This window comes from Lepisosteus oculatus, chromosome 6 (assembly GCF_040954835.1).
Source record: "Lepisosteus oculatus isolate fLepOcu1 chromosome 6, fLepOcu1.hap2, whole genome shotgun sequence".
Classification (NCBI taxonomy): domain Eukaryota; kingdom Metazoa; phylum Chordata; class Actinopteri; order Semionotiformes; family Lepisosteidae; genus Lepisosteus; species Lepisosteus oculatus.
This window is the reverse complement of record NC_090701.1, coordinates 44,952,447-44,970,170: the sequence shown is the minus strand read 5'-3', so window position 1 is coordinate 44,970,170 and position 17,724 is coordinate 44,952,447. Positions and strand designations below refer to the sequence as shown.

General features: G+C 54.7%; 30 non-coding genes across 30 annotated transcripts; 18 read left to right on the top strand and 12 right to left on the bottom strand.

Annotated features, from left to right (window-relative positions):
* The first annotated feature begins 102 nt into the window (after nt 1-102).
* trnae-cuc (transfer RNA glutamic acid (anticodon CUC)) lies at nt 103-174 on the top strand. Its single transcript has one exon. It is a non-coding gene; the product is annotated as a tRNA-Glu (tRNA).
* A 278-nt stretch (nt 175-452) lies between these two features.
* Nucleotides 453-524, bottom strand: trnaq-uug (transfer RNA glutamine (anticodon UUG)). The gene has a single exon. It is a non-coding gene; the product is annotated as a tRNA-Gln (tRNA).
* Nucleotides 525-697: 173 nt separating this feature from the next.
* trnat-ugu (transfer RNA threonine (anticodon UGU)) lies at nt 698-770 on the top strand. Its single transcript has one exon. It is a non-coding gene; the product is annotated as a tRNA-Thr (tRNA).
* Nucleotides 771-1,668: 898 nt separating this feature from the next.
* On the bottom strand, nt 1,669-1,740 carry trnaq-cug (transfer RNA glutamine (anticodon CUG)). The gene has a single exon. It is a non-coding gene; the product is annotated as a tRNA-Gln (tRNA).
* A 202-nt stretch (nt 1,741-1,942) lies between these two features.
* Nucleotides 1,943-2,015, top strand: trnat-ugu (transfer RNA threonine (anticodon UGU)). Its single transcript has one exon. It is a non-coding gene; the product is annotated as a tRNA-Thr (tRNA).
* Nucleotides 2,016-3,080: 1,065 nt separating this feature from the next.
* Nucleotides 3,081-3,152, top strand: trnae-cuc (transfer RNA glutamic acid (anticodon CUC)). The gene has a single exon. It is a non-coding gene; the product is annotated as a tRNA-Glu (tRNA).
* Nucleotides 3,153-3,430: 278 nt separating this feature from the next.
* trnaq-uug (transfer RNA glutamine (anticodon UUG)) lies at nt 3,431-3,502 on the bottom strand. Its single transcript has one exon. It is a non-coding gene; the product is annotated as a tRNA-Gln (tRNA).
* Nucleotides 3,503-3,675: 173 nt separating this feature from the next.
* trnat-ugu (transfer RNA threonine (anticodon UGU)) lies at nt 3,676-3,748 on the top strand. Its single transcript has one exon. It is a non-coding gene; the product is annotated as a tRNA-Thr (tRNA).
* An 898-nt stretch (nt 3,749-4,646) lies between these two features.
* Nucleotides 4,647-4,718, bottom strand: trnaq-cug (transfer RNA glutamine (anticodon CUG)). Its single transcript has one exon. It is a non-coding gene; the product is annotated as a tRNA-Gln (tRNA).
* Nucleotides 4,719-4,920: 202 nt separating this feature from the next.
* Nucleotides 4,921-4,993, top strand: trnat-ugu (transfer RNA threonine (anticodon UGU)). The gene has a single exon. It is a non-coding gene; the product is annotated as a tRNA-Thr (tRNA).
* A 1,065-nt stretch (nt 4,994-6,058) lies between these two features.
* trnae-cuc (transfer RNA glutamic acid (anticodon CUC)) lies at nt 6,059-6,130 on the top strand. The gene has a single exon. It is a non-coding gene; the product is annotated as a tRNA-Glu (tRNA).
* A 278-nt stretch (nt 6,131-6,408) lies between these two features.
* On the bottom strand, nt 6,409-6,480 carry trnaq-uug (transfer RNA glutamine (anticodon UUG)). The gene has a single exon. It is a non-coding gene; the product is annotated as a tRNA-Gln (tRNA).
* A 173-nt stretch (nt 6,481-6,653) lies between these two features.
* On the top strand, nt 6,654-6,726 carry trnat-ugu (transfer RNA threonine (anticodon UGU)). The gene has a single exon. It is a non-coding gene; the product is annotated as a tRNA-Thr (tRNA).
* Nucleotides 6,727-7,624: 898 nt separating this feature from the next.
* On the bottom strand, nt 7,625-7,696 carry trnaq-cug (transfer RNA glutamine (anticodon CUG)). The gene has a single exon. It is a non-coding gene; the product is annotated as a tRNA-Gln (tRNA).
* A 202-nt stretch (nt 7,697-7,898) lies between these two features.
* Nucleotides 7,899-7,971, top strand: trnat-ugu (transfer RNA threonine (anticodon UGU)). The gene has a single exon. It is a non-coding gene; the product is annotated as a tRNA-Thr (tRNA).
* Nucleotides 7,972-9,036: 1,065 nt separating this feature from the next.
* Nucleotides 9,037-9,108, top strand: trnae-cuc (transfer RNA glutamic acid (anticodon CUC)). Its single transcript has one exon. It is a non-coding gene; the product is annotated as a tRNA-Glu (tRNA).
* A 278-nt stretch (nt 9,109-9,386) lies between these two features.
* trnaq-uug (transfer RNA glutamine (anticodon UUG)) lies at nt 9,387-9,458 on the bottom strand. The gene has a single exon. It is a non-coding gene; the product is annotated as a tRNA-Gln (tRNA).
* Nucleotides 9,459-9,631: 173 nt separating this feature from the next.
* On the top strand, nt 9,632-9,704 carry trnat-ugu (transfer RNA threonine (anticodon UGU)). The gene has a single exon. It is a non-coding gene; the product is annotated as a tRNA-Thr (tRNA).
* An 898-nt stretch (nt 9,705-10,602) lies between these two features.
* trnaq-cug (transfer RNA glutamine (anticodon CUG)) lies at nt 10,603-10,674 on the bottom strand. Its single transcript has one exon. It is a non-coding gene; the product is annotated as a tRNA-Gln (tRNA).
* Nucleotides 10,675-10,876: 202 nt separating this feature from the next.
* trnat-ugu (transfer RNA threonine (anticodon UGU)) lies at nt 10,877-10,949 on the top strand. Its single transcript has one exon. It is a non-coding gene; the product is annotated as a tRNA-Thr (tRNA).
* A 1,065-nt stretch (nt 10,950-12,014) lies between these two features.
* On the top strand, nt 12,015-12,086 carry trnae-cuc (transfer RNA glutamic acid (anticodon CUC)). Its single transcript has one exon. It is a non-coding gene; the product is annotated as a tRNA-Glu (tRNA).
* A 278-nt stretch (nt 12,087-12,364) lies between these two features.
* trnaq-uug (transfer RNA glutamine (anticodon UUG)) lies at nt 12,365-12,436 on the bottom strand. The gene has a single exon. It is a non-coding gene; the product is annotated as a tRNA-Gln (tRNA).
* A 173-nt stretch (nt 12,437-12,609) lies between these two features.
* trnat-ugu (transfer RNA threonine (anticodon UGU)) lies at nt 12,610-12,682 on the top strand. The gene has a single exon. It is a non-coding gene; the product is annotated as a tRNA-Thr (tRNA).
* Nucleotides 12,683-13,580: 898 nt separating this feature from the next.
* On the bottom strand, nt 13,581-13,652 carry trnaq-cug (transfer RNA glutamine (anticodon CUG)). The gene has a single exon. It is a non-coding gene; the product is annotated as a tRNA-Gln (tRNA).
* A 202-nt stretch (nt 13,653-13,854) lies between these two features.
* trnat-ugu (transfer RNA threonine (anticodon UGU)) lies at nt 13,855-13,927 on the top strand. Its single transcript has one exon. It is a non-coding gene; the product is annotated as a tRNA-Thr (tRNA).
* Nucleotides 13,928-14,992: 1,065 nt separating this feature from the next.
* On the top strand, nt 14,993-15,064 carry trnae-cuc (transfer RNA glutamic acid (anticodon CUC)). Its single transcript has one exon. It is a non-coding gene; the product is annotated as a tRNA-Glu (tRNA).
* A 278-nt stretch (nt 15,065-15,342) lies between these two features.
* On the bottom strand, nt 15,343-15,414 carry trnaq-uug (transfer RNA glutamine (anticodon UUG)). The gene has a single exon. It is a non-coding gene; the product is annotated as a tRNA-Gln (tRNA).
* Nucleotides 15,415-15,587: 173 nt separating this feature from the next.
* On the top strand, nt 15,588-15,660 carry trnat-ugu (transfer RNA threonine (anticodon UGU)). Its single transcript has one exon. It is a non-coding gene; the product is annotated as a tRNA-Thr (tRNA).
* Nucleotides 15,661-16,558: 898 nt separating this feature from the next.
* Nucleotides 16,559-16,630, bottom strand: trnaq-cug (transfer RNA glutamine (anticodon CUG)). The gene has a single exon. It is a non-coding gene; the product is annotated as a tRNA-Gln (tRNA).
* A 202-nt stretch (nt 16,631-16,832) lies between these two features.
* On the top strand, nt 16,833-16,905 carry trnat-ugu (transfer RNA threonine (anticodon UGU)). The gene has a single exon. It is a non-coding gene; the product is annotated as a tRNA-Thr (tRNA).
* The last annotated feature ends 819 nt before the right edge of the window (nt 16,906-17,724 follow it).

Here is a 17,724-nt window from a genome sequence, read left to right as displayed (position 1 = left end):
GTCTCTGTCTCAATTAAAGATTGCCGAGCCTGGCCCCGCTTTCAGAGCCGACGTCGGTCGCACTGCGGGCACGCCACAGACGGGAGAGGGCTTTTCCCCGTGTCCCTGGTGGTCTAGTGGTTAGGATTCGGCGCTCTCACCGCCGCGGCCCGTGTTCGATTCCCGGTCAGGGAAGTGTGGCCTTTTTTCCCACACCCCGTTTGTTACCCTTAGAGCCGTGCAAGACGTTGAACTCGGAGGAGGTGTTCCGGGTATTTTGACGACGCAGGAACCTCTGTCATAAAATACACGCATGTCTGCTGTACACTCCATCGTCTGCAGTAGTGGGTGATATCTTGCAGGTCCTAGAAAGGCTGATGAGTAAAAGCAGGTTTCTTTGCCCACAGCAGAGCACGCAAGGAAAGCAGCCCACGATCCCATACACAGGTCCTGATTTCAATGTCACCCACAACAGGTTCCACCGAGACTTGATCTCGGATCGCTGGATTCAAAGCCCAGAGTGCTAACCATTACACCATGGAACCACACGAGAGCTGGGGCGACGTCCATGGGCCTGTGCAAGACTTCAGCTTCGCCGTGGCGTCCTTTCTTTGCTTTCTCCATTGTGTAGCTGAGCCGGGCACCGTGTCTCCCACATGTAGCCAGCTGCGTGACTCGGTACGTTTGTGTGTGCGTGAGTCAGGGTCTGGAGCCTCGTGGCTCCATAGTTCAGGGGTTAGAGCACTGGCCTTGTAAACCAGGGGTCGCGAGTTCAAATCTCGCCGGGGCCTTTTGCACTCGGGCTGGACGCGGAGCAGGGTCTCCCGCTTGTAAAGGGGTATCAGCTGAGGGCCGTAATTGTGTGAATACTGGCAAGCAACAGGGTGTGGTGGCTCTTGGCTTTCTCTGTCTCTTGCCTGCTTCCTGTCCCTCACTCACACCCCACGCCCCGGGGACGTCATACCCTGCTGTGATAATTGATAGGTGCCGAGGAAAACAATGCCAAGCTGGCTGTCGTTGTCCTCATCAAGTCCCGGGCTCTTCCCCGACTGTGTGGGAACTGACGAGCACTTGCGACAAATGCTGCCATTGGACTCCTTGATTAAGAAGGCGGGGGCCCCTGCGTAGATGAAGCAGCAGTTCAGCAGAAGCGTGAGAAATTTTCCTGGAGAGCCTTTACAGACACACTGGCTACTTGTGATTTCATTTTCTGTCAAGCGAAACTAGTCTGTATGACACTGAACCTCGTGGGTTTCCCTGTTGTGTCCTTCCAGTCATTCACACCACGGTTCCTCCCCCAGGTGGCTGACCATTGCGTCGCAGAAGCTGTTGTAGCAGTGATTCTTTTACGGGTTAGATCTAAGTGACGACGGCAGGCGGGGTCGTGTCTTCAACGGGTTACTGCAGTTTTAAAATCGCGGGTGGATGAGTCTCTGTCTCAATTCAAGATTGCCGAGCTCGGCCCCGCTTTAAGAGCCGACGTCGGTCGCGCTGCGGGCACGCCACAGATGGGAGAGGGCCTTTCCCTGTGTCCCTGGTGGTCTAGTGGTTAGGATTCGGCGCTCTCACCGCTGCGGCCCAAGTTCAGTTCCTGGTCAGGGAAGCGTGGCTTTTTTCCCCCCACCCCGTTTATTTCAGCGGGAATTCCCGTTTGGCATTCCAGACACCAATTCCAATGTCACCCACAAAAGGTTCCACCGAGATTTGAACTCGGATCGCTGGATTCAGAGTCCAGAGTGCTAACCATTACACCATGGAACCACACAAGAGCCGGGGCGACTGTCGATTCCCTTGGTGATCTTCGGTGTCTTCCATGGGCCTGTGCAAGACTTCAGCTTCGCCGTGGCGTCCTTTCTCTGCTCTCTCCGCTGTGTAGCTGAGCCGGGCACCGTGTCTCCCTCATGTTGCCAGCTGCTTGACTCGGTACGTTTGTGTGCGCGTGAGTCAGGCCCTGGAGCCTCGTGGCTCCATAGCTCAGGGGTTAGAGCACTGGTCTTGTAAACCAGGGGTCGTGAGTTCAAATCTCGCTGGGGCCTTTTGCCCTCCTTTTGCACTCGGGCTGGACTCGGAGCAGGGTCTCCCACTTGTAAAGGGGTATCAGCTGAGGGCCATAGTTGTGTGATTACTGGCAAGCAACAGGGTGTGGTGGCTCTTGACTTCCTCTGTCTCTTGCTTGCTTCCTGTCCCTCACTCACACCCCACGCCCCGGGGACGTCACACCCTGCTGTGATAATTGATAGGTGCCGAGGAAAACAATGCCAAGCTGGCTGTCGTTGTCCTCATCAAGTCCCGGGCTCCTCCCCGACTGTGTGGGAACTGACGAGCACTTGCGACTAATGCTGCCATTGGACTCCTTGATTAAGAAGGCGGGGGCCCCTGTGTAGATGAAGCAGCAGTTCAGCAGAAGCGCAAGAGAGATTTTCCTGGAGAGCCTTTGCAGACCAGGAAGCAGACACACTGGCTGCTTGAGTTTTCATTGCCCGCCACAGGCTGCTTTGGCATAACGGGCTCGACCTGAGCAGCGCGGGCATCCCGGAGCCATCTTTTCACGGTCTGGTTCTGGCCTTGTGTAGGGAAAGCCTGGCGTCAATATCGAAGACAGTCGTGATTCCGTTCCCCCAGCGGCAAAGTGCTCTCAACTTGGTGTAAGTCTTGTTTTCTTCTTTGTGCTGGGCGATGTGGTTTTCTTTGTGTGTGTGAGTGTTAACCCACCGATGTGTGATGGCTGTAACTCCTGTGATTGTGAAGAATCTTTAGAAATCTTGTACTGCAAGTTTTGTCTGTCAAGCGACACTAGTCTGTATGACACTGAACCTCGTGGGTTTCCCTGTTGTGTCTTTCCAGTTTTTCACAACACAGTTCCTCCCCCAGTTGGCTGACCATTGTGTCGCGGAAGCTGTTGTAGCAGTGATTCTTTTGCGGGTTAGATCTAAGTGACGACGGCAGGCGGGGTCGTGTCTTCAACGGGTTACTGCAGTTTTAAAATCGCTGGTGGATGAGTCTCTGTCTCAATTAAAGATTGCCGAGCTTGGCCCCGCTTTCAGAGCCGACGTCGGTCGCACTGCGGGCACGCCACAGACGGGAGAGGGCTTTTCCCTGTGTCCCTGGTGGTCTAGTGGTTAGGATTCGGCGCTCTCACCGCCGCGGCCCGGGTTCGATTCCCGGTCAGGGAAGTGTGGGCTTTTTTCCCACACCCCGTTTGTTACCCTTAGAGCCGTGCAAGACGTTGAACTCGGAGGAGGTGTTCCGGGTATTTTGACGACGCAGGAACCTCTGTCATAAAATACACGCATGTCTGCTGTACACTCAATCGTCTGCAGTAGTGGGTGATATCTTGCAGGTCCTAGAAAGGCTGATGAGTAAAAGCAGGTTTCTTTGCCCACAGCAGAGCACGCAAGGAAAGCAGCCCACGATCCCATACACAGGTCCTGATTTCAATGTCACCCACAACAGGTTCCACCGAGACTTGAACTCGGATCGCTGGATTCAAAGCCCAGAGTGCTAACCATTACACCATGGAACCACACGAGAGCTGGGGCGACGTCCATGGGCCTGTGCAAGACTTCAGCTTCGCCGTGGCGTCCTTTCTTTGCTTTCTCCATTGTGTAGCTGAGCCGGGCACCGTGTCTCCCACATGTAGCCAGCTGCGTGACTCGGTACGTTTGTGTGTGCGTGAGTCAGGGTCTGGAGCCTCGTGGCTCCATAGTTCAGGGGTTAGAGCACTGGCCTTGTAAACCAGGGGTCGCGAGTTCAAATCTCGCCGGGGCCTTTTGCACTCGGGCTGGACGCGGAGCAGGGTCTCCCGCTTGTAAAGGGGTATCAGCTGAGGGCCGTAATTGTGTGAATACTGGCAAGCAACAGGGTGTGGTGGCTCTTGGCTTTCTCTGTCTCTTGCCTGCTTCCTGTCCCTCACTCACACCCCACGCCCCGGGGACGTCATACCCTGCTGTGATAATTGATAGGTGCCGAGGAAAACAATGCCAAGCTGGCTGTCGTTGTCCTCATCAAGTCCCGGGCTCTTCCCCGACTGTGTGGGAACTGACGAGCACTTGCGACAAATGCTGCCATTGGACTCCTTGATTAAGAAGGCGGGGGCCCCTGCGTAGATGAAGCAGCAGTTCAGCAGAAGCGTGAGAAATTTTCCTGGAGAGCCTTTACAGACACACTGGCTACTTGTGATTTCATTTTCTGTCAAGCGAAACTAGTCTGTATGACACTGAACCTCGTGGGTTTCCCTGTTGTGTCCTTCCAGTCATTCACACCACGGTTCCTCCCCCAGGTGGCTGACCATTGCGTCGCGGAAGCTGTTGTAGCAGTGATTCTTTTACGGGTTAGATCTAAGTGACGACGGCAGGCGGGGTCGTTTCTTCAACGGGTTACTGCAGTTTTAAAATCGCGGGTGGATGAGTCTCTGTCTCAATTCAAGATTGCCGAGCTCGGCCCCGCTTTAAGAGCCGACGTCGGTCGCGCTGCGGGCACGCCACAGATGGGAGAGGGCCTTTCCCTGTGTCCCTGGTGGTCTAGTGGTTAGGATTCGGCACTCTCACCGCTGCGGCCCAAGTTCAGTTCCTGGTCAGGGAAGCGTGGCTTTTTTCCCCCCACCCCGTTTATTTCAGCGGGAATTCCCGTTTGGCATTCCAGACACCAATTCCAATGTCACCCACAAAAGGTTCCACCGAGATTTGAACTCGGATCGCTGGATTCAGAGTCCAGAGTGCTAACCATTACACCATGGAACCACACAAGAGCCGGGGCGACTGTCGATTCCCTTGGTGATCTTCGGTGTCTTCCATGGGCCTGTGCAAGACTTCAGCTTCGCCGTGGCGTCCTTTCTCTGCTCTCTCCGCTGTGTAGCTGAGCCGGGCACCGTGTCTCCCTCATGTTGCCAGCTGCTTGACTCGGTACGTTTGTGTGCGCGTGAGTCAGGACCTGGAGCCTCGTGGCTCCATAGCTCAGGGGTTAGAGCACTGGTCTTGTAAACCAGGGGTCGTGAGTTCAAATCTCGCTGGGGCCTTTTGCCCTCCTTTTGCACTCGGGCTGGACTCGGAGCAGGGTCTCCCACTTGTAAAGGGGTATCAGCTGAGGGCCATAGTTGTGTGATTACTGGCAAGCAACAGGGTGTGGTGGCTCTTGACTTCCTCTGTCTCTTGCTTGCTTCCTGTCCCTCACTCACACCCCACGCCCCGGGGACGTCACACCCTGCTGTGATAATTGATAGGTGCCGAGGAAAACAATGCCAAGCTGGCTGTCGTTGTCCTCATCAAGTCCCGGGCTCCTCCCCGACTGTGTGGGAACTGACGAGCACTTGCGACTAATGCTGCCATTGGACTCCTTGATTAAGAAGGCGGGGGCCCCTGTGTAGATGAAGCAGCAGTTCAGCAGAAGCGCAAGAGAGATTTTCCTGGGGAGCCTTTGCAGACCAGGAAGCAGACACACTGGCTGCTTGAGTTTTCATTGCCCGCCACAGGCTGCTTTGGCATAACGGGCTCGACCTGAGCAGCGCGGGCATCCCGGAGCCATCTTTTCACGGTCTGGTTCTGGCCTTGTGTAGGGAAAGCCTGGCGTCAATATCGAAGACAGTCGTGATTCCGTTCCCCCAGCGGCAAAGTGCTCTCAACTTGGTGTAAGTCTTGTTTTCTTCTTTGTGCTGGGCGATGTGGTTTTCTTTGTGTGTGTGAGTGTTAACCCACCGATGTGTGATGGCTGTAACTCCTGTGATTGTGAAGAATCTTTAGAAATCTTGTACTGCAAGTTTTGTCTGTCAAGCGACACTAGTCTGTATGACACTGAACCTCGTGGGTTTCCCTGTTGTGTCTTTCCAGTTTTTCACAACACAGTTCCTCCCCCAGTTGGCTGACCATTGTGTCGCGGAAGCTGTTGTAGCAGTGATTCTTTTGCGGGTTAGATCTAAGTGACGACGGCAGGCGGGGTCGTGTCTTCAACGGGTTACTGCAGTTTTAAAATCGCTGGTGGATGAGTCTCTGTCTCAATTAAAGATTGCCGAGCTTGGCCCCGCTTTCAGAGCCGACGTCGGTCGCACTGCGGGCACGCCACAGACGGGAGAGGGCTTTTCCCTGTGTCCCTGGTGGTCTAGTGGTTAGGATTCGGCGCTCTCACCGCCGCGGCCCGGGTTCGATTCCCGGTCAGGGAAGTGTGGGCTTTTTTCCCACACCCCGTTTGTTACCCTTAGAGCCGTGCAAGACGTTGAACTCGGAGGAGGTGTTCCGGGTATTTTGACGACGCAGGAACCTCTGTCATAAAATACACGCATGTCTGCTGTACACTCAATCGTCTGCAGTAGTGGGTGATATCTTGCAGGTCCTAGAAAGGCTGATGAGTAAAAGCAGGTTTCTTTGCCCACAGCAGAGCACGCAAGGAAAGCAGCCCACGATCCCATACACAGGTCCTGATTTCAATGTCACCCACAACAGGTTCCACCGAGACTTGAACTCGGATCGCTGGATTCAAAGCCCAGAGTGCTAACCATTACACCATGGAACCACACGAGAGCTGGGGCGACGTCCATGGGCCTGTGCAAGACTTCAGCTTCGCCGTGGCGTCCTTTCTTTGCTTTCTCCATTGTGTAGCTGAGCCGGGCACCGTGTCTCCCACATGTAGCCAGCTGCGTGACTCGGTACGTTTGTGTGTGCGTGAGTCAGGGTCTGGAGCCTCGTGGCTCCATAGTTCAGGGGTTAGAGCACTGGCCTTGTAAACCAGGGGTCGCGAGTTCAAATCTCGCCGGGGCCTTTTGCACTCGGGCTGGACGCGGAGCAGGGTCTCCCGCTTGTAAAGGGGTATCAGCTGAGGGCCGTAATTGTGTGAATACTGGCAAGCAACAGGGTGTGGTGGCTCTTGACTTCCTCTGTCTCTTGCTTGCTTCCTGTCCCTCACTCACACCCCACGCCCCGGGGACGTCATACCCTGCTGTGATAATTGATAGGTGCCGAGGAAAACAATGCCAAGCTGGCTGTCGTTGTCCTCATCAAGTCCCGGGCTCTTCCCCGACTGTGTGGGAACTGACGAGCACTTGCGACAAATGCTGCCATTGGACTCCTTGATTAAGAAGGCGGGGGCCCCTGCGTAGATGAAGCAGCAGTTCAGCAGAAGCGTGAGAAATTTTCCTGGAGAGCCTTTACAGACACACTGGCTACTTGTGATTTCATTTTCTGTCAAGCGAAACTAGTCTGTATGACACTGAACCTCGTGGGTTTCCCTGTTGTGTCCTTCCAGTCATTCACACCACGGTTCCTCCCCCAGGTGGCTGACCATTGCGTCGCGGAAGCTGTTGTAGCAGTGATTCTTTTACGGGTTAGATCTAAGTGACGACGGCAGGCGGGGTCGTTTCTTCAACGGGTTACTGCAGTTTTAAAATCGCGGGTGGATGAGTCTCTGTCTCAATTCAAGATTGCCGAGCTCGGCCCCGCTTTAAGAGCCGACGTCGGTCGCGCTGCGGGCACGCCACAGATGGGAGAGGGCCTTTCCCTGTGTCCCTGGTGGTCTAGTGGTTAGGATTCGGCACTCTCACCGCTGCGGCCCAAGTTCAGTTCCTGGTCAGGGAAGCGTGGCTTTTTTCCCCCCACCCCGTTTATTTCAGCGGGAATTCCCGTTTGGCATTCCAGACACCAATTCCAATGTCAGCCACAAAAGGTTCCACCGAGATTTGAACTCAGATCGCTGGATTCAGAGTCCAGAGTGCTAACCATTACACCATGGAACCACACAAGAGCCGGGGCGACTGTCGATTCCCTTGGTGATCTTCGGTGTCTTCCATGGGCCTGTGCAAGACTTCAGCTTCGCCGTGGCGTCCTTTCTCTGCTCTCTCCGCTGTGTAGCTGAGCCGGGCACCGTGTCTCCCTCATGTTGCCAGCTGCTTGACTCGGTACGTTTGTGTGCGCGTGAGTCAGGACCTGGAGCCTCGTGGCTCCATAGCTCAGGGGTTAGAGCACTGGTCTTGTAAACCAGGGGTCGCGAGTTCAAATCTCGCTGGGGCCTTTTGCCCTCCTTTTGCACTCGGGCTGGACTCGGAGCAGGGTCTCCCACTTGTAAAGGGGTATCAGCTAAGGGCCATAGTTGTGTGATTACTGGCAAGCAACAGGGTGTGGTGGCTCTTGACTTCCTCTGTCTCTTGCTTGCTTCCTGTCCCTCACTCACACCCCACGCCCCGGGGACGTCACACCCTGCTGTGATAATTGATAGGTGCCGAGGAAAACAATGCCAAGCTGGCTGTCGTTGTCCTCATCAAGTCCCGGGCTCCTCCCCGACTGTGTGGGAACTGACGAGCACTTGCGACTAATGCTGCCATTGGACTCCTTGATTAAGAAGGCGGGGGCCCCTGTGTAGATGAAGCAGCAGTTCAGCAGAAGCGCAAGAGAGATTTTCCTGGAGAGCCTTTGCAGACCAGGAAGCAGACACACTGGCTGCTTGAGTTTTCATTGCCCGCCACAGGCTGCTTTGGCATAACGGGCTCGACCTGAGCAGCGCGGGCATCCCGGAGCCATCTTTTCACGGTCTGGTTCTGGCCTTGTGTAGGGAAAGCCTGGCGTCAATATCGAAGACAGTCGTGATTCCGTTCCCCCAGCGGCAAAGTGCTCTCAACTTGGTGTAAGTCTTGTTTTCTTCTTTGTGCTGGGCGATGTGGTTTTCTTTGTGTGTGTGAGTGTTAACCCACCGATGTGTGATGGCTGTAACTCCTGTGATTGTGAAGAATCTTTAGAAATCTTGTACTGCAAGTTTTGTCTGTCAAGCGACACTAGTCTGTATGACACTGAACCTGGTGGGTTTCCCTGTTGTGTCTTTCCAGTTTTTCACAACACAGTTCCTCCCCCAGTTGGCTGACCATTGTGTCGCGGAAGCTGTTGTAGCAGTGATTCTTTTGCAGGTTAGATCTAAGTGACGACGGCAGGCGGGGTCGTGTCTTCAACGGGTTACTGCAGTTTTAAAATCGCTGGTGGATGAGTCTCTGTCTCAATTAAAGATTGCCGAGCCTGGCCCTGCTTTCAGAGCCGACGTCGGTCGCACTGCGGGCACGCCACAGACGGGAGAGGGCTTTTCCCCGTGTCCCTGGTGGTCTAGTGGTTAGGATTCGGCGCTCTCACCGCCGCGGCCCGTGTTCGATTCCCGTTCAGGGAAGTGTGGCCTTTTTTCCCACACCCCGTTTGTTACCCTTAGAGCCGTGCAAGACGTTGAACTCGGAGGAGGTGTTCCGGGTATTTTGACGACGCAGGAACCTCTGTCATAAAATACACGCATGTCTGCTGTACACTCCATCGTCTGCAGTAGTGGGTGATATCTTGCAGGTCCTAGAAAGGCTGATGAGTAAAAGCAGGTTTCTTTGCCCACAGCAGAGCACGCAAGGAAAGCAGCCCACGATCCCATACACAGGTCCTGATTTCAATGTCACCCACAACAGGTTCCACCGAGACTTGAACTCGGATCGCTGGATTCAAAGCCCAGAGTGCTAACCATTACACCATGGAACCACACGAGAGCTGGGGCGACGTCCATGGGCCTGTGCAAGACTTCAGCTTCGCCGTGGCGTCCTTTCTTTGCTTTCTCCATTGTGTAGCTGAGCCGGGCACCGTGTCTCCCACATGTAGCCAGCTGCGTGACTCGGTACGTTTGTGTGTGCGTGAGTCAGGGTCTGGAGCCTCGTGGCTCCATAGTTCAGGGGTTAGAGCACTGGCCTTGTAAACCAGGGGTCGCGAGTTCAAATCTCGCCGGGGCCTTTTGCACTGGGGCTGGACGCGGAGCAGGGTCTCCCGCTTGTAAAGGGGTATCAGCTGAGGGCCGTAATTGTGTGAATACTGGCAAGCAACAGGGTGTGGTGGCTCTTGGCTTTCTCTGTCTCTTGCCTGCTTCCTGTCCCTCACTCACACCCCACGCCCCGGGGACGTCATACCCTGCTGTGATAATTGATAGGTGCCGAGGAAAACAATGCCAAGCTGGCTGTCGTTGTCCTCATCAAGTCCCGGGCTCTTCCCCGACTGTGTGGGAACTGACGAGCACTTGCGACAAATGCTGCCATTGGACTCCTTGATTAAGAAGGCGGGGGCCCCTGCGTAGATGAAGCAGCAGTTCAGCAGAAGCGTGAGAAATTTTCCTGGAGAGCCTTTACAGACACACTGGCTACTTGTGATTTCATTTTCTGTCAAGCGAAACTAGTCTGTATGACACTGAACCTCGTGGGTTTCCCTGTTGTGTCCTTCCAGTCATTCACACCACGGTTCCTCCCCCAGGTGGCTGACCATTGCGTCGCAGAAGCTGTTGTAGCAGTGATTCTTTTACGGGTTAGATCTAAGTGACGACGGCAGGCGGGGTCGTGTCTTCAACGGGTTACTGCAGTTTTAAAATCGCGGGTGGATGAGTCTCTGTCTCAATTCAAGATTGCCGAGCTCGGCCCCGCTTTAAGAGCCGACGTCGGTCGCGCTGCGGGCACGCCACAGATGGGAGAGGGCCTTTCCCTGTGTCCCTGGTGGTCTAGTGGTTAGGATTCGGCACTCTCACCGCTGCGGCCCAAGTTCAGTTCCTGGTCAGGGAAGCGTGGCTTTTTTCCCCCCACCCCGTTTATTTCAGCGGGAATTCCCGTTTGGCATTCCAGACACCAATTCCAATGTCAGCCACAAAAGGTTCCACCGAGATTTGAACTCGGATCGCTGGATTCAGAGTCCAGAGTGCTAACCATTACACCATGGAACCACACAAGAGCCGGGGCGACTGTCGATTCCCTTGGTGATCTTCGGTGTCTTCCATGGGCCTGTGCAAGACTTCAGCTTCGCCGTGGCGTCCTTTCTCTGCTCTCTCCGCTGTGTAGCTGAGCCGGGCACCGTGTCTCCCTCATGTTGCCAGCTGCTTGACTCGGTACGTTTGTGTGCGCGTGAGTCAGGACCTGGAGCCTCGTGGCTCCATAGCTCAGGGGTTAGAGCACTGGTCTTGTAAACCAGGGGTCGTGAGTTAAAATTTCGCTGGGGCCTTTTGCCCTCCTTTTGCACTCGGGCTGGACTCGGAGCAGGGTCTCCCACTTGTAAAGGGGTATCAGCTGAGGGCCATAGTTGTGTGATTACTGGCAAGCAACAGGGTGTGGTGGCTCTTGACTTCCTCTGTCTCTTGCTTGCTTCCTGTCCCTCACTCACACCCCACGCCCCGGGGACGTCACACCCTGCTGTGATAATTGATAGGTGCCGAGGAAAACAATGCCAAGCTGGCTGTCGTTGTCCTCATCAAGTCCCGGGCTCCTCCCCGACTGTGTGGGAACTGACGAGCACTTGCGACTAATGCTGCCATTGGACTCCTTGATTAAGAAGGCGGGGGCCCCTGTGTAGATGAAGCAGCAGTTCAGCAGAAGCGCAAGAGAGATTTTCCTGGGGAGCCTTTGCAGACCAGGAAGCAGACACACTGGCTGCTTGAGTTTTCATTGCCCGCCACAGGCTGCTTTGGCATAACGGGCTCGACCTGAGCAGCGCGGGCATCCCGGAGCCATCTTTTCACGGTCTGGTTCTGGCCTTGTGTAGGGAAAGCCTGGCGTCAATATCGAAGACAGTCGTGATTCCGTTCCCCCAGCGGCAAAGTGCTCTCAACTTGGTGTAAGTCTTGTTTTCTTCTTTGTGCTGGGCGATGTGGTTTTCTTTGTGTGTGTGAGTGTTAACCCACCGATGTGTGATGGCTGTAACTCCTGTGATTGTGAAGAATCTTTAGAAATCTTGTACTGCAAGTTTTGTCTGTCAAGCGACACTAGTCTGTATGACACTGAACCTCGTGGGTTTCCCTGTTGTGTCTTTCCAGTTTTTCACAACACAGTTCCTCCCCCAGTTGGCTGACCATTGTGTCGCGGAAGCTGTTGTAGCAGTGATTCTTTTGCGGGTTAGATCTAAGTGACGACGGCAGGCGGGGTCGTGTCTTCAACGGGTTACTGCAGTTTTAAAATCGCTGGTGGATGAGTCTCTGTCTCAATTAAAGATTGCCGAGCTTGGCCCCGCTTTCAGAGCCGACGTCGGTCGCACTGCGGGCACGCCACAGACGGGAGAGGGCTTTTCCCTGTGTCCCTGGTGGTCTAGTGGTTAGGATTCGGCGCTCTCACCGCCGCGGCCCGGGTTCGATTCCCGGTCAGGGAAGTGTGGGCTTTTTTCCCACACCCCGTTTGTTACCCTTAGAGCCGTGCAAGACGTTGAACTCGGAGGAGGTGTTCCGGGTATTTTGACGACGCAGGAACCTCTGTCATAAAATACACGCATGTCTGCTGTACACTCAATCGTCTGCAGTAGTGGGTGATATCTTGCAGGTCCTAGAAAGGCTGATGAGTAAAAGCAGGTTTCTTTGCCCACAGCAGAGCACGCAAGGAAAGCAGCCCACGATCCCATACACAGGTCCTGATTTCAATGTCACCCACAACAGGTTCCACCGAGACTTGAACTCGGATCGCTGGATTCAAAGCCCAGAGTGCTAACCATTACACCATGGAACCACACGAGAGCTGGGGCGACGTCCATGGGCCTGTGCAAGACTTCAGCTTCGCCGTGGCGTCCTTTCTTTGCTTTCTCCATTGTGTAGCTGAGCCGGGCACCGTGTCTCCCACATGTAGCCAGCTGCGTGACTCGGTACGTTTGTGTGTGCGTGAGTCAGGGTCTGGAGCCTCGTGGCTCCATAGTTCAGGGGTTAGAGCACTGGCCTTGTAAACCAGGGGTCGCGAGTTCAAATCTCGCCGGGGCCTTTTGCACTCGGGCTGGACGCGGAGCAGGGTCTCCCGCTTGTAAAGGGGTATCAGCTGAGGGCCGTAATTGTGTGAATACTGGCAAGCAACAGGGTGTGGTGGCTCTTGGCTTTCTCTGTCTCTTGCCTGCTTCCTGTCCCTCACTCACACCCCACGCCCCGGGGACGTCATACCCTGCTGTGATAATTGATAGGTGCCGAGGAAAACAATGCCAAGCTGGCTGTCGTTGTCCTCATCAAGTCCCGGGCTCTTCCCCGACTGTGTGGGAACTGACGAGCACTTGCGACAAATGCTGCCATTGGACTCCTTGATTAAGAAGGCGGGGGCCCCTGCGTAGATGAAGCAGCAGTTCAGCAGAAGCGTGAGAAATTTTCCTGGAGAGCCTTTACAGACACACTGGCTACTTGTGATTTCATTTTCTGTCAAGCGAAACTAGTCTGTATGACACTGAACCTCGTGGGTTTCCCTGTTGTGTCCTTCCAGTCATTCACACCACGGTTCCTCCCCCAGGTGGCTGACCATTGCGTCGCGGAAGCTGTTGTAGCAGTGATTCTTTTACGGGTTAGATCTAAGTGACGACGGCAGGCGGGGTCGTTTCTTCAACGGGTTACTGCAGTTTTAAAATCGCGGGTGGATGAGTCTCTGTCTCAATTCAAGATTGCCGAGCTCGGCCCCTCTTTAAGAGCCGACGTCGGTCGCGCTGCGGGCACGCCACAGATGGGAGAGGGCCTTTCCCTGTGTCCCTGGTGGTCTAGTGGTTAGGATTCGGCACTCTCACCGCTGCGGCCCAAGTTCAGTTCCTGGTCAGGGAAGCGTGGCTTTTTTCCCCCCACCCCGTTTATTTCAGCGGGAATTCCCGTTTGGCATTCCAGACACCAATTCCAATGTCACCCACAAAAGGTTCCACCGAGATTTGAACTCGGATCGCTGGATTCAGAGTCCAGAGTGCTAACCATTACACCATGGAACCACACAAGAGCCGGGGCGACTGTCGATTCCCTTGGTGATCTTCGGTGTCTTCCATGGGCCTGTGCAAGACTTCAGCTTCGCCGTGGCGTCCTTTCTCTGCTCTCTCCGCTGTGTAGCTGAGCCGGGCACCGTGTCTCCCTCATGTTGCCAGCTGCTTGACTCGGTACGTTTGTGTGCGCGTGAGTCAGGACCTGGAGCCTCGTGGCTCCATAGCTCAGGGGTTAGAGCACTGGTCTTGTAAACCAGGGGTCGCGAGTTCAAATCTCGCTGGGGCCTTTTGCCCTCCTTTTGCACTCGGGCTGGACTCGGAGCAGGGTCTCCCACTTGTAAAGGGGTATCAGCTGAGGGCCATAGTTGTGTGATTACTGGCAAGCAACAGGGTGTGGTGGCTCTTGACTTCCTCTGTCTCTTGCTTGCTTCCTGTCCCTCACTCACACCCCACGCCCCGGGGACGTCACACCCTGCTGTGATAATTGATAGGTGCCGAGGAAAACAATGCCAAGCTGGCTGTCGTTGTCCTCATCAAGTCCCGGGCTCCTCCCCGACTGTGTGGGAACTGACGAGCACTTGCGACTAATGCTGCCATTGGACTCCTTGATTAAGAAGGCGGGGGCCCCTGTGTAGATGAAGCAGCAGTTCAGCAGAAGCGCAAGAGAGATTTTCCTGGAGAGCCTTTGCAGACCAGGAAGCAGACACACTGGCTGCTTGAGTTTTCATTGCCCGCCACAGGCTGCTTTGGCATAACGGGCTCGACCTGAGCAGCGCGGGCATCCCGGAGCCATCTTTTCACGGTCTGGTTCTGGCCTTGTGTAGGGAAAGCCTGGCGTCAATATCGAAGACAGTCGTGATTCCGTTCCCCCAGCGGCAAAGTGCTCTCAACTTGGTGTAAGTCTTGTTTTCTTCTTTGTGCTGGGCGATGTGGTTTTCTTTGTGTGTGTGAGTGTTAACCCACCGATGTGTGATGGCTGTAACTCCTGTGATTGTGAAGAATCTTTAGAAATCTTGTACTGCAAGTTTTGTCTGTCAAGCGACACTAGTCTGTATGACACTGAACCTGGTGGGTTTCCCTGTTGTGTCTTTCCAGTTTTTCACAACACAGTTCCTCCCCCAGTTGGCTGACCATTGTGTCGCGGAAGCTGTTGTAGCAGTGATTCTTTTGCAGGTTAGATCTAAGTGACGACGGCAGGCGGGGTCGTGTCTTCAACGGGTTACTGCAGTTTTAAAATCGCTGGTGGATGAGTCTCTGTCTCAATTAAAGATTGCCGAGCCTGGCCCCGCTTTCAGAGCCGACGTCGGTCGCACTGCGGGCACGCCACAGACGGGAGAGGGCTTTTCCCCGTGTCCCTGGTGGTCTAGTGGTTAGGATTCGGCGCTCTCACCGCCGCGGCCCGTGTTCGATTCCCGGTCAGGGAAGTGTGGCCTTTTTTCCCACACCCCGTTTGTTACCCTTAGAGCCGTGCAAGACGTTGAACTCGGAGGAGGTGTTCCGGGTATTTTGACGACGCAGGAACCTCTGTCATAAAATACACGCATGTCTGCTGTACACTCCATCGTCTGCAGTAGTGGGTGATATCTTGCAGGTCCTAGAAAGGCTGATGAGTAAAAGCAGGTTTCTTTGCCCACAGCAGAGCACGCAAGGAAAGCAGCCCACGATCCCATACACAGGTCCTGATTTCAATGTCACCCACAACAGGTTCCACCGAGACTTGAACTCGGATCGCTGGATTCAAAGCCCAGAGTGCTAACCATTACACCATGGAACCACACGAGAGCTGGGGCGACGTCCATGGGCCTGTGCAAGACTTCAGCTTCGCCGTGGCGTCCTTTCTTTGCTTTCTCCATTGTGTAGCTGAGCCGGGCACCGTGTCTCCCACATGTAGCCAGCTGCGTGACTCGGTACGTTTGTGTGTGCGTGAGTCAGGGTCTGGAGCCTCGTGGCTCCATAGTTCAGGGGTTAGAGCACTGGCCTTGTAAACCAGGGGTCGCGAGTTCAAATCTCGCCGGGGCCTTTTGCACTGGGGCTGGACGCGGAGCAGGGTCTCCCGCTTGTAAAGGGGTATCAGCTGAGGGCCGTAATTGTGTGAATACTGGCAAGCAACAGGGTGTGGTGGCTCTTGGCTTTCTCTGTCTCTTGCCTGCTTCCTGTCCCTCACTCACACCCCACGCCCCGGGGACGTCATACCCTGCTGTGATAATTGATAGGTGCCGAGGAAAACAATGCCAAGCTGGCTGTCGTTGTCCTCATCAAGTCCCGGGCTCTTCCCCGACTGTGTGGGAACTGACGAGCACTTGCGACAAATGCTGCCATTGGACTCCTTGATTAAGAAGGCGGGGGCCCCTGCGTAGATGAAGCAGCAGTTCAGCAGAAGCGTGAGAAATTTTCCTGGAGAGCCTTTACAGACACACTGGCTACTTGTGATTTCATTTTCTGTCAAGCGAAACTAGTCTGTATGACACTGAACCTCGTGGGTTTCCCTGTTGTGTCCTTCCAGTCATTCACACCACGGTTCCTCCCCCAGGTGGCTGACCATTGCGTCGCAGAAGCTGTTGTAGCAGTGATTCTTTTACGGGTTAGATCTAAGTGACGACGGCAGGCGGGGTCGTGTCTTCAACGGGTTACTGCAGTTTTAAAATCGCGGGTGGATGAGTCTCTGTCTCAATTCAAGATTGCCGAGCTCGGCCCCGCTTTAAGAGCCGACGTCGGTCGCGCTGCGGGCACGCCACAGATGGGAGAGGGCCTTTCCCTGTGTCCCTGGTGGTCTAGTGGTTAGGATTCGGCACTCTCACCGCTGCGGCCCAAGTTCAGTTCCTGGTCAGGGAAGCGTGGCTTTTTTCCCCCCACCCCGTTTATTTCAGCGGGAATTCCCGTTTGGCATTCCAGACACCAATTCCAATGTCAGCCACAAAAGGTTCCACCGAGATTTGAACTCGGATCGCTGGATTCAGAGTCCAGAGTGCTAACCATTACACCATGGAACCACACAAGAGCCGGGGCGACTGTCGATTCCCTTGGTGATCTTCGGTGTCTTCCATGGGCCTGTGCAAGACTTCAGCTTCGCCGTGGCGTCCTTTCTCTGCTCTCTCCGCTGTGTAGCTGAGCCGGGCACCGTGTCTCCCTCATGTTGCCAGCTGCTTGACTCGGTACGTTTGTGTGCGCGTGAGTCAGGACCTGGAGCCTCGTGGCTCCATAGCTCAGGGGTTAGAGCACTGGTCTTGTAAACCAGGGGTCGTGAGTTCAAATCTCGCTGGGGCCTTTTGCCCTCCTTTTGCACTCGGGCTGGACTCGGAGCAGGGTCTCCCACTTGTAAAGGGGTATCAGCTGAGGGCCATAGTTGTGTGATTACTGGCAAGCAACAGGGTGTGGTGGCTCTTGACTTCCTCTGTCTCTTGCTTGCTTCCTGTCCCTCACTCACACCCCACGCCCCGGGGACGTCACACCCTGCTGTGATAATTGATAGGTGCCGAGGAAAACAATGCCAAGCTGGCTGTCGTTGTCCTCATCAAGTCCCGGGCTCCTCCCCGACTGTGTGGGAACTGACGAGCACTTGCGACTAATGCTGCCATTGGACTCCTTGATTAAGAAGGCGGGGGCCCCTGTGTAGATGAAGCAGCAGTTCAGCAGAAGCGCAAGAGAGATTTTCCTGGGGAGCCTTTGCAGACCAGGAAGCAGACACACTGGCTGCTTGAGTTTTCATTGCCCGCCACAGGCTGCTTTGGCATAACGGGCTCGACCTGAGCAGCGCGGGCATCCCGGAGCCATCTTTTCACGGTCTGGTTCTGGCCTTGTGTAGGGAAAGCCTGGCGTCAATATCGAAGACAGTCGTGATTCCGTTCCCCCAGCGGCAAAGTGCTCTCAACTTGGTGTAAGTCTTGTTTTCTTCTTTGTGCTGGGCGATGTGGTTTTCTTTGTGTGTGTGAGTGTTAACCCACCGATGTGTGATGGCTGTAACTCCTGTGATTGTGAAGAATCTTTAGAAATCTTGTACTGCAAGTTTTGTCTGTCAAGCGACACTAGTCTGTATGACACTGAACCTCGTGGGTTTCCCTGTTGTGTCTTTCCAGTTTTTCACAAC